Source organism: Eptesicus fuscus, chromosome 5 (genome assembly GCF_027574615.1).
Source record: "Eptesicus fuscus isolate TK198812 chromosome 5, DD_ASM_mEF_20220401, whole genome shotgun sequence".
Classification (NCBI taxonomy): domain Eukaryota; kingdom Metazoa; phylum Chordata; class Mammalia; order Chiroptera; family Vespertilionidae; genus Eptesicus; species Eptesicus fuscus.
In genome coordinates, this window is record NC_072477.1 from 6,596,954 (window position 1) to 6,608,981 (window position 12,028).

General features: G+C 50.3%; 1 non-coding gene across 1 annotated transcript; it reads left to right on the forward strand.

The window, feature by feature from the left end:
• The first annotated feature begins 9,336 nt into the window (after positions 1-9,336).
• LOC114227533 (small nucleolar RNA SNORD112) lies at positions 9,337-9,413 on the forward strand. Its single transcript, XR_003613580.1, has one exon. It is a non-coding gene; the product is annotated as a small nucleolar RNA SNORD112 (small nucleolar RNA).
• The last annotated feature ends 2,615 nt before the right edge of the window (positions 9,414-12,028 follow it).

Genomic DNA, 12,028 nt, shown 5'->3' on the forward strand with positions numbered 1-12,028 from the left:
AAACACTAAAAACTATTCATTGGCTATTATTTCAAATAAAAAAATTGATAAAAGTTAAAATCTCATATGTCTTAAAACCATTGGCTAATATAAATTTAAATTGATTAAAATTTAAAATCTCAATATATTTCCTATTATTAATATTAAAAATTGTAATATTTAAATTTTTAGTTGATTAAAATTTTAGTATATCAAAGTCCTTAAAACTCTATTGGCTAAAATTCAAGTTCCTTAGCAAGATGATTTAAAAACTAGATCTATATCCCCTCTTTAATATAAAGTCTACAATTATTAATATATTTACAAATTTGATGATATAATTGATTAAGCCCTTCAACTTTCTTGTCCTCAACGTAAAATCTAATATCCTCAGCATATCATAAAAAAATCTCATCTTAATAATCCTTTTAATATCAAAGCTTAAACTTTTAACAAGATGCATAAAAGTTATCTCATAACTTTTCTATTTAAAGGTTGCAAATGTTTTTTCACTGTTTATAAATATGAAGTTTCAATCACTTGCCATACAACAAAATTTTTTTACCATGTAATTTATTTGCAATCTGACAGATATAGAACCCAAAGTCTTACCTAATTACTTCTTAAACTCTTTATTGACTTAATTCCAAACTTCTAAGCATGATACAAAAATTTGACCATGTCATTTCTCAAAATAAAAGGTCACACTCCCTTGCAAGATACTTTAATTTGGTCCTGTAACTTCTCTGTAAAAGGCTATAATATTTCTTAATCACCTTTAAGACAATATCTGAACTCCTTGGAATAAAATAAACATTTTATTTTATAATTTCTAGGCACACTGCTCTTATCAAACACAGAAATTTCGCCATGTCCTTCTTTAAGATTTCTTAATGGCCCAAATCCAAATTCCTTAGGAGGCACAAAAATGTGATCCTGTCATTCTTCCAAATAGTGTCTAAACCTCTTTGCATGCTATGGGAATTCAGTCATATGACCTTCACATGAGCCCTGCCACGCCCACCCATGACTTGCCGTGCATGGTACAGTTCCTCATCATGAACTACTAAGTGGATGCACTTGTGCCAAAGTGTGCCTCCTCTGAGCTGTCCATGCTCATTTATTATCTGGTTCATCAAATCCAGACACCTTAGCATAAAATTTGTTTTGCCAGCAAATTCCCCTGGAGACAGAACTCTTATCAGTCACTTCTTAAAACACTGTGTTGGCTAACATCCCAGCGCCTCTGCATTGAGGGTTCAAAAATGAGATCATACTCCTCCCTAAAATGAAATGCTCAAATGCCTTCAACTCTCACATGAAATCTCATCTCCTTGGCGTGTTATAAAAATCTGATCATATTATCTTTATCATAAAAATCTACTTTTGTAGCTCTGCTGAAATGCATAAGTTTGATCATGTAACTCAATTTGAAACTTTTCAAGGTTTCTTCATTGCCTTGTAACATAAAGTCCCAACTACTTAACATAAAATGCAACGTTTTACCATGTAATTTATCTTCAGACTGGTCTATAAAAAAACCTAAATCTCACCCCGTCATTCTTTTAAAGCCTTTATTGGCTTAAATCCAAACTTATTAGCATGATATAAAAATTCGATCTTGTCATCCCTTAAAATAAAATTCACACTTCCTAGCACAGTATATAAAATCTGATCCTGTAACTCTGCCTTAAACTCACATACTCCCTCTCTCAGTTGTGGAATTATGGAATAAAAGGCCAAGTTCTTAGCATAAAATGTGAATTTTATTTTATAATTTCACTGCATACTGTTTATCAAATACAAAAAATATATCATGATGTCCCTCTCTTAGAACTTTATTGGCTAAAATCAAATTTCTAGGCGTGTGGAAGAATCTAATCATGTCAGTGCCTGGAAATAAATTCCAAATATTTTTGCATACTCCCAATGTTGATCATGGGAGTCCCCTGTTTGAAATCTCTCAGCTATGGTGCCAACATCAATCAAACTTTCTTGGCATGTTCCCAAAGTCAGACATTAGCATCCCCTCGACACACAAAGTCCAAATGTTTTTAGCATGATGCCTAAATTTGTGGCTGTTCCTTTTCATGTTACAATTTTCAGTGTTTCCTCATTGCCTATAATGTAAGAGTCTGAAGCCATTAGCCTTAAAATACATTTTATCATGTTTATCTGCAGACTTATCTCCTACAAGCAAAATCCTCACCATCACATTCCTTAAAACCCTTTGGCAGGAACCCAAACTCTTTAGTATGATTTAAAAGTTTGGTTTTGTCACTTCTCAAAATAAAGTCCAGATTTCTTCCTCCAAACCCCCAAATCTATTCATGAAAGCCTGCTTCACATCTTTTCATGTATCTCCGTCACTGACAAAATACCTGGACATCTTAGCGTGATACCGATTTATGGTGGTAGTCTCAGTTTAAAACCGTCCCTATTTCATGTCCCCAACACAAAACCCAAAGGCCTGAGCGTGGAATGAAAATTGCACCAAGAATTTGTTAAGCTGAAAAATCTTCACGTTGCTCTTGGTTACTTAGGATACAAAGCCTAAGCTTTAGCCCCCGTTCCTCCTCATACTTCCCAGGAAGACTTGGTTTCCTCCTTCTTGCCCCCAAACAAATCGCGATTTTATTGCCTCCAGGTCTTTTTATATTTTTAAGCTGGTACCTCTGTGTACAGTTCATTAATTCATACAGCGGCATGTCCTGATTCTTTTTTCTAGGACGGGCACTGGATCCTGGGGGTAACGAAACGGAGGCAGCCTCGCCTTGCTGGACATCTGTCACCAGCAAGGAGGTGGGACCATGCCCTCGCAGTTACATGCCATGCTGGAGGTGAGCGTGGGGTTTTGGGGGGCAAGGCTGGGAGGTCTCCCTTCCACCCCTGGTGAGCGTATCCTTTCAGGGTTCTCTGGGCTCAGCTGTCCATCCTTGGGTGAGGCCTTTGGGCCGTCATTTCAGAAGGTTGGGGGTTCCCCGCCCTCTCACCTATCCCTCCATGCCCACAGCTGCCCTTGCCCCTTCTCTGGCCTCTCAGTCTTACGAATGTCGTTCCATCTATGTTGAGGTCTCAAGCCACAGGACGATTTAAAAAAATATATATATATCTACTGATTTGGAAATTCTCATTTCATACCCCCAACCCAAGTCAGGATTGAGTGCACCTGGTTTGGGGTCTTTGAGTCAGAACCCCTACCCCCGGCACCCACAGACAGACACCCCAGCCTCACCACCTGCCGTGCCCAGAGCCTTCTTGTTCAGGACAGCTCCCTGCTTGCCTCCGAGCAAGTGGCCCATTGGGTCGGGGCTGCCAACGTGTGTCTATGAAGGGTTGGATGTGGGGGGGGGGGTTGCGGGGGGGCCGATCCCTCAGCAAATACCTCTGCCTGTCAGCTCACTTGTACAGTAAAGGAAATCTGATTTTAAAAATAGAGCTTGGAAGAGGAGATGAGAGGATATTTAGGAGCAGAGTTGAGCCTGGGGTAAGAGCGGGGGGCGGAGGAATTAGGGGAGAGGTGAGGACACAGGAGGAGGGCGGGAGGCCCAGTTGCTGCGAGGAAGGTAGAGATGGTGTATATGAGGGCGGAGGGAGAAGAGGGGGATTGGGACTCCCTGTTCCATGCTCCCCTTTTCTGGTCTCTTAGACCCCCGCCTTCACAGGGGACCCTGGCTCTCTGGGCTACCAGGATGGGTGTCAGGGCCAGCATCAGGCGAAGACCCTGCCAGCCTCTAGGACATACTCAGCCACCTGGGTTTGAAGGACCAGGGCTGTGGTCCCTCCTCATTTAGCTTCCTAGTTGGGAGTGGGCACAGTGAGCGGTGGCTCCCTGGGGACCCATGAGGAGGGTCCCAGTGGACTGTGGCCCCTACAGGGCGCTGCTGGGCTGGCATAACTCACATTGGGGTGCCTCCATTCCAGCCCCCTGCCTTGTGCATTCAATTGCCTGGCTTGTGGCTCGAGAACACTGGGCCTTAGAGATGAGAAAGCTTCCTCACCTTGACCCAGAGCCGCCAGTCTCCCCTCCCTTCCCCTGGGTTTGTGAATGTCAGGCCCCACCGCGCCTCGGACTTCATTGGGGAAACTGAGTCTCTGGAAGGGCATCACTGTGACTCAGGACACACAGTGAGTTCTGGCAGAGCTGGGGTTGCCCCCAGGGTCTCTCTTCCAACCCCAAACCGGGCTGGGTTAGGGGGCCTCTTGGAAAGGGTCCCTGAAGCCCCTCACCACCCCTCATGGTGAAGGGCAGTGCCCTGCACCCAGCCATGTTCCTGCAGCCAAGTCCCTGCCCCCCCTTCTTGATTGGCAGTTCCAGGGGGTAGCTGGATCACTCTCCCCAGAATAACCCTGGGAGGGGGAGAGTATCGCCCAAGGGAGGGGCTGGGAGAGGGGTCACAGAGACAGTCCTTCCGAGCTGCCCAAATCAGACGGGCCAATGAGCTGCTTCCGATGCTGCTCTTGCCTTTCAAGGCAAGTGGGCAGGGGAAGGAGCCAGCCAGCTGCCAGCTGGGCCCCACGCCTACTTTCAGGGTGACCCGCTCCTCCTGGGCCCTCAGTTTCCCCGCATCTGCTAGGAGGGTTGGGTAGTGGGCTTCTCATTTTGTTCCTGTCACTTTGGGGTCCCGAGAGGTGTTCGAAGGGTGACCCTGGGGAGCTTTGGTGAAGGGAGGGGTTTGGCAGAGCAGATGGAACTCCGGGACCGCACCCACCCTGCCTCAATTCTTAGACATAGGGGTCCCTTCTATTTCCTTTAGTTAGAGGCCCCCACACCGAAGCCACTGTTGAGAGCCCCGGCTGGGTGGTTTCTCCTAGCGGGAGGGGTTTCGGTGGAATCTGGTAGTATCTGGTGGCCAGGAGCTGCAGGCTAGGAGCGGGGCGCCCGTGGGAGGCGCAGAGGCCAGGCTCAGGGTCCCCATTTACAAACGGAGGAGCACCTCTTTCCCAGGGGAGATGGGAACAGTGAGGGCCTGTTTCATCATTAGGGCTCCCGTGTCGCTGCTTTGCAAACATCTGCTGTAATTGCAGCGGACGAGAATCAGAGAGCCTTTTCACCCCCGGTGCCGGCTTTCATTATTTCACGGGCCTGCCTTGACAAGGAGTGAACCGAGTCCAGGGGGTGAAGCAACTATTGAACACCCCGGCGCTAAGTGGCTGGTGATGAGGCCGGGGAGGGGCGGGCTGTGCAGATGCAGGAGGCACGTGATGTCCAGACAGAGGTAATTCGATTTTTTAGTTAAAACGAATGTTTCCTGAGTGTCTGCTAGGTGTCACCACCCAGTTCGTTACTGACTGCTTTCCTTATAGGGTGGTGTGTTCCCCGTCTTCCGGCATTAAATTCAGGGGGTTAGCAGGCCCAGTTCAGGAAGGAAGAGGCAGGGGCAGCATTCAAACCCAGGCTTTCCTCTCTCCCCTGATGGAGGGAGGGGGGGGGGCAATAGCAGACACCCCTCAAGGGGTGAGCAGTGGCCATTTGGGGACCTCAACAGGCTCTCAGGGCCAGAGAGGGCTAGTTTATTCCATGGTCACCGTGATCAGCCTTGTAGGCCAATGGGAGACCAGACCAGAGGAGTGGGGGTCTCGGTGTCTGCCTCTATCTTGCCGAAACGCTCATGGGGTCATTCCCAATTCATTTTGGCTAATTTGGTTGTCGGTGGAGGGACAGGACAGCTGGCCCAGGACCTGCTAATTATAGCCGCCCAAGTATTTGAACAGAGATACTGAGTACCAAACGAACCCTTTAACCTTTCTCCCTCATGGCAGGCCCACCCCCTTAAGTGCCCATCCCCTCTTCCCTCAGGCCCCTGGGGGGAGGTCAGCATGGGACCTCCGGCCCTAGTCTTACCTTTGATGCAAGTAGTCACTGTAGTCAGCGGATGGGCTCCCGTCGGGTGGACAGGAACCGCGCTTCTTTCTAGAAAGTTATTGGATAAATGAATGTCGTTAATATGCAAGTCCGGGCTGTGTGACCAGCATGCATTTTCCACAGGACAATTTTAACATGTGTACGCGGAGTTTTTCTCACATGACTACATCACGACCCTCCCTTTTCCCCACATGGCTGCATTTGGGTCTTCCCGTGGGTTTGCTTGAGTGCTTACTATGTGGCAGGCATTGTCCCCCTCCTCCCCCCTCCCAATATGTTTTTATTGATTTTAGAGAGAGAGGAAGAGAGAGGGATAGATAGAAAACATCTATCTCTTTAGCTGCCTCCTGCACGCCCCCTACTGGGGATTGAGTCTGTAACCTGGGCATGTGCGCTGTCTGGGTTCATGGGTTGATGCTCAACCACTGAGCCACACCAGCCTGGCCAGGGCACTATTTTAATTCTCTTACTTTTTATAACAACCCACGAAGGTGTTGCCTTTGTTATCCCCATTTTCCAGAGGGGAATCTGAAGCCCAGGACGCACCTCAAGCCACTCATGTGGAGGGCCACACTGGCACTCAGTGTCCAGCTCCCTGTTCTTGCTGCACCCCCATTTTTCTCTCTAGCAAGTGTACTTCAGAGTTGATGTGGGCCCAGCCTCTGCGCAACTCTGAGTGAAACTCTAAGCTCTCTGAGTTTTGACTCCAAGGCAGTTGTAAGTAGCATCTGCCCAGGCTGGTGGCCCCGCCCTCACCTGAGAACCCCACCTACATCCTGGGGGACCCTCATAGTGTTTCGCCCACCCTCCCTCAGCACATAGTAGGGCTGCTGGTAGCAGTGGGGCCTGAGGAGGAGGAGGAGGAGGAGGAGGAGGAGGCTGGGACAGGTGGGCTGCGTCCTGGCTGGACCCACGAGTAATTTCTCTTTCCTCCCAGGTGGCCAGAGGCGAGGCGGTGGCTTTCTCCTAGGAAGGGAGCAGATGCCTGGCCTGGGATGGAATAAAAGGTCTGTAAAGGATTTATTTTTTTCTGATTTATATATTTGAACAATTTGTAAATATGTGAGCCCTTCAGAATGGAACTAATTTGAGCCTTTGGTTCTACAGCCGAGGCTCGCTGCCCCCTGGAGGGCAGCGAGTCGGTGGGGGTCCTGAGGCCAGGGTGCGGCACACCTACCCAGAGCGGTGCAAGGACCTCCTACGCTGACCTCCCAGCAGAACAGGTATGTGTGCCTGCCCTGTTACACTGACAGTCTTTCTGGGGAGGTAGGGGCCTTGAGGAGGTGGGGATTCTACAGTCGTAAAATAATATAGTGAAACATCCAGAATCCTGCAATTCCTCTGCCTGTCATAGGTAATCAAGGGAGGAGTTAAAATCTCTCACTTTGATATGAAAAGGTGCTGACAACTGTGATTGGGGCTTACGGGGCCTGCACAGGGGCAGAGAGGGCATGATCCCCGGGAGGAGTGAGTGACCTTGAACCAGTGACTATAGGCCCCCCTCCTGCTTCAAGTGTTGCCTTGCTGCCTTAAATGAAATAACATGAAATGCTTGGCACGCAGTAGGTACTCAACACGTAAAAATGATTCTTACTTTAGGTGGATCTGTCCCTTAACTGTCCCTTTGAAAGCCCTTCTCATTTGTGTAGAAGCCAGAGGGAAGACAAGGGGAACAGGGATCAGGAGGGTCAGCCCTGGGTCCCCAGGGACTTCTCTTGCATCAACTAACAACTTGATTGACAGTGCCTAGATTTCTATAGGAGGAGTTGGCCGTCTTCACAGCGAATCGCCCCAGTCTGCAGGTGGTACAGGTAACTGCAATCTGGGTATGGCATTTTATTTTTATTTATTATAAATATGTTTTGCATCTGAAAAACGATTTCAGACACTGGACGAGCCTCTCCCGGAATAAAATGCTGTGTAATAGGCAGCAGAGCCTCTCGTGTGGGAAGGCGACAGAGCTGGTCACTGGGCAGAGGACTAGTTCACCTGCGCTCCCATTTCTTCTGCACAAAGTCAAGGTCAAAAGCAGGTCTCTGCCGGACAGAGGGGAGGAAAGTTCTAGAAGGCCCCCATCTGTGTAGGACGAGGGACTCTGCCCGATGAACCCGGTCGCTGCTATGTGCAGATGCAGGAGGGTTGAGACTCATTTGGGTTCAAAGCTGGCTTAGTGTTGTGTTCTTGGGGTCTCGGGGCCTCAGTCTGTGCCTTTATCTGTAGATGACAGGGGGCGCATGCAGCCCCATGCTTGAGAGGGGTGCCATGTCCTACAGCGGACATGAAGGGGGCAAACACCTGCAAGGCTGGCCCCATTCTCATGAAACTGAGCCGTTAGAAATACCCGTGTCCTTCCGCCACGTCCCCTCTGGGTTAGAACGGGGAGGAAACACGGCAGCTGTGGGTTCTGCACGGGGACCGAGCTGTCGGGGGACCCAGCAAGGCCGGCTCTTTGCCAGCAAGCCATTCGGCGGCTGACGCATGTGAGCTGCGTGGTTGCTGCTCCCCTGAGGCCCATGTCCCCTTCTCCCCGGCCGATCTCATGTCACATTCATGTTCCAGTTAGCTAATCCCGAGGTCACGGGCCAGGGCATTAGCTTTCAGGGCCTCTTAAAGACCGCAAAGGAAAATGGACTCCCCAATGGGTGCATTGCAGACACCCGCTAGCCGGCTCTGGGGGGCCTGGGGGCCGGGGGGGGGGGGGAAGCACAGCCTGCGGCAGGCGCACACCTGCTGGCCTCCTGTCACGGACACGCCACTCAAACGCCCCCAGCTCCGGCTTCAGAGCACAGGAAGTTAAAAAGGGGATGATCTTTGGGATAAAACGAACCCCTGTGTCTGCAGAACTTGTTTTGGGGGGGGATACATGACCACTTCTGCTCCATCAGCCAAAATGTCCTCCCTTTTGTATTTTAAAATAACCCCCTCACAAAAAATGTTTGTTTTAATTATGGGAGAGATGCATTGATAATTAATACACTCGTTACTGAAAATGAACGTTCCCCATAAAAGCAAAAGCCAGCTCCAAGCCCTCCCTCCACGCTAGCTCCCCCCACCCCCACCCATTCACTGCTGCTGTTACGGGTTTCAGGGTTATGGTTGCAGATATTTTTCTGTGCATTTGCATATGGATAGGAATTGAACTCTGAAGTGCATGATTTTCTTTATTTTTTTGCATTAACTATATCATCCCGTACGTTTCCTTTCTGCGCAGCTCGTTTTTCTTCACCCAGGAATCTGCTTGGAAATGATAAAGATCGACGCCATTCCTTATAACAACACGGTGGCTCCCCGGAGCCGTGCACACCGGAGTTTATTTAACCGCCTCCCCGCTGCCACGAAAGCTCTCAGTCCTCACCCCGTGGGGACGGGGAGTGGAGGCAGGTGTGAGTAATTGCTAATGTCTGGATTTGGGGAGTGGGCTCCCAAGCGTTTATGGCATTATTAAAGATGAATATATGAATGCATACATTAGCATAAAACAGGGACATGCCCCGACCAGTGATGAGAAAGTGTTTATGAACAAAAGATCATGATGAATCCAGGCCTGCACAAAACACCAGGGTCCATTAGGAGACAATGGGTCTGGCTCTTTCATGCCTTTTAAGAGCTGTTTAATATTCCGGGGTATGTGCGCACCACGGCTGATCAGACTCTCCTTTCCTGTCGAAAATCCCAGCCGTGTTTGCATTGGTGTGTGTGTGTGTGTGTGTGTGTGTGTGTGTGTGTGTGTGTGTGTGTGCGCGCGTGTGCATGCACAATAGCTTTGGTCCAAGTCCCCGTCGTTGGGGTGGCCGACAGGTTCATGGGTGCTTGTTATAATAGATGAGAAAATAAACAAACATGAATACATAAAATGTAAGTGTTTCTGGCATAGATAAATGAGGGCAGATCACGAACCAAGGTTTTAATTAATGTGATTCCGCTCAACTGCAGCCCGCGCAGAAACATCTCCGTGGGTCCCGTTTTGTGTTGTTTTGTTTTGTTTTGTTTTGTTGCGAATGACCCTGCAGGGAGCACTGCTGCGGCTAAATCTGTAAACACGGCTCCTTCCCCCCGAGTTCTCAGAGGTGGGATCGCTGGGCTAAACAGTTTGCAAAGTTTATTTTCACCGAGTGGTCTTTCTAAAATGCCATTTTGACCTTATCACTGTTTTGCTTTAAGTCCTCCATCTGACTTCCCGGAGCTTCTGGGACGTGGTCCAAGAGCCTTAGCCTGGCACGTACGACCCTATAGGGTCTGGCTGGAAGCTCCCCAGCCTCGTGCCCTCCCCCCCTTCACCCCCCCCGGTTGCCGCCGGGCTTGCTGCTGCAGCCCTACCAGCTACCTGCCCCTCTCCATGCCTTTCTCCTCGGTCTTCCAGACCAAATGTATTCAAAAGTCCAGCAAAGCGTGGTCCCCAGAATTGTAATGCCTCATTGATGGGTCTTCCTAGCCCCAGACAGTGTTTTGCATTTTTCTAGGATTCAGGAAACTGGCTACATGTTAATCAGCCCCTCTCCTTTGTCCCTGTCCAGGGCCGCCGGCCCCTGCTTTGCCTGGATCTGACGTCCCGTCACTGAAAACCGCCTCATATTGTTCCCGGCGATGCGCAGTGTCGGAGGTCGGAGCTGGGTGCTCTGCGGCACGGTGAGTGCTCAGAATACCGTCGAACTGCACACACACGCCTGGGGAGGTGCCCAGGCTGGCACTCCTACTGCCCCACACTGCCCTGCCCTGCCTGTGTGCCGTGCCCCAGAACCTGGGGTCCACAGATGGAGGGTAGTAGCATCTCATGTTGTGAGTGCTAGCGGCGGGTTTTCGGGGCATAATTCCAGCCTGGAAATGGCCTGCTCCTCCCCCGAGGGAAATGGGACTGGTCCCAGGACATGAGAAACATCCTAGCATGTGACAACAGGGCCACCAGCTGGGGTGTTGGTGGCAGCTCTGGGGAGAGGACAGGGTTGAGAGTGGTGCTGGTACCTTAGTGACAGTGGAATGTTCTAGAAAGAACGCAGGCTTTGGTGTGGAGGGCTAGGATGCCAAATGCACATCACCCTTGGGGTAGAGGATTTACCCGCCCTTGGGGGGGAACAAAAGGCACCAGCATGATCAAGGTTTTGGTCCCTTTTATTCCCCTGGGGTCGGGGGGAGTGGAGAGTAGGAAACACCCTGAGAGGCAGGCCATCTTGAACACAACCCCAGCTACTTGACCTGATGTAGAGCTGCATGTCCTTTTAAGTCCCGGAGATGTCCTGTGCCTCAGTTTCCTGATATGCAAAACAGTAATCAAAATCTCCCACGGGCTCCAAGAGAAAGCAACACAAAGGATTGCCCCGGCCCAGTAGCCAGCACGCCATCCCCAGCAAAAATCAGCAGCCCTGTCCGTCCAGGCCCCTCCCGAGACGCTGCACCCTCCTCCCGAGACAGGCAGCTCCTTTCAGAGCCCCTCCGAGGAGACAAAAAGGCCCAGGGACAATGTGAGCGGGGCTGAGAGCCCCCAGCCCCAGTGCAGACCCCCTACCCCGGGGAGACACGGCCTTTCCCCAGCTCCGGGGGCCGGGAAGGGGCTGCCCTGCAGGCTCTGACTGCGTTCTCCTGAAAAGTTTGGTGATAGTTCCTTTTCTTTTTTTATAAATCTGTATAAAATGTCAGACTGCTCTTCAGGCAGATTTTTCAGGCTCGTATTTTATAGACTTTGGCAGGGGCGGCTCGGAAGGAACAGTGGTTACAGTCTCCAGAGGTTCATAATTCCTGGAAGAACTTCTGGCTCAGCCTGGCTTCTCCTAAATTTCACAGAAAACGCTGCTGGGCCGGGCCCAGCCTGAAGGAGGTTTTTGTGCCCGGGCGCAGCCTGCCCTGGTGGGAGCATGACTTGTGTGTAGCCTTTTTCACAGAAGTGAACTTCCACGGCCATCGAGCACAAAGACTCCTCTCTCTGAATTTTGGGTTTGTTTACTCTAAGCCAGGCTTGGTCAGACATGTCCTCCTCCCCCGGCCCCCCGCCACCCCCCCCCCCACACCCCCCGAACGCCCCGCCTGTTTCTCTGCGGCAAATGCAGCTGCCCCTGTCTCTGCAGCCCCAGCCTCACGCCCTGGCTTCTGATGGCGTGGCGAGGGAGGGGGTCTCTGTGGGTCTGCAGTCTAGGGAGCTATTGCGACAGGGGCCTGGGACAACCCCCTCCTCAGCAGGACCCCCTCCCCAGC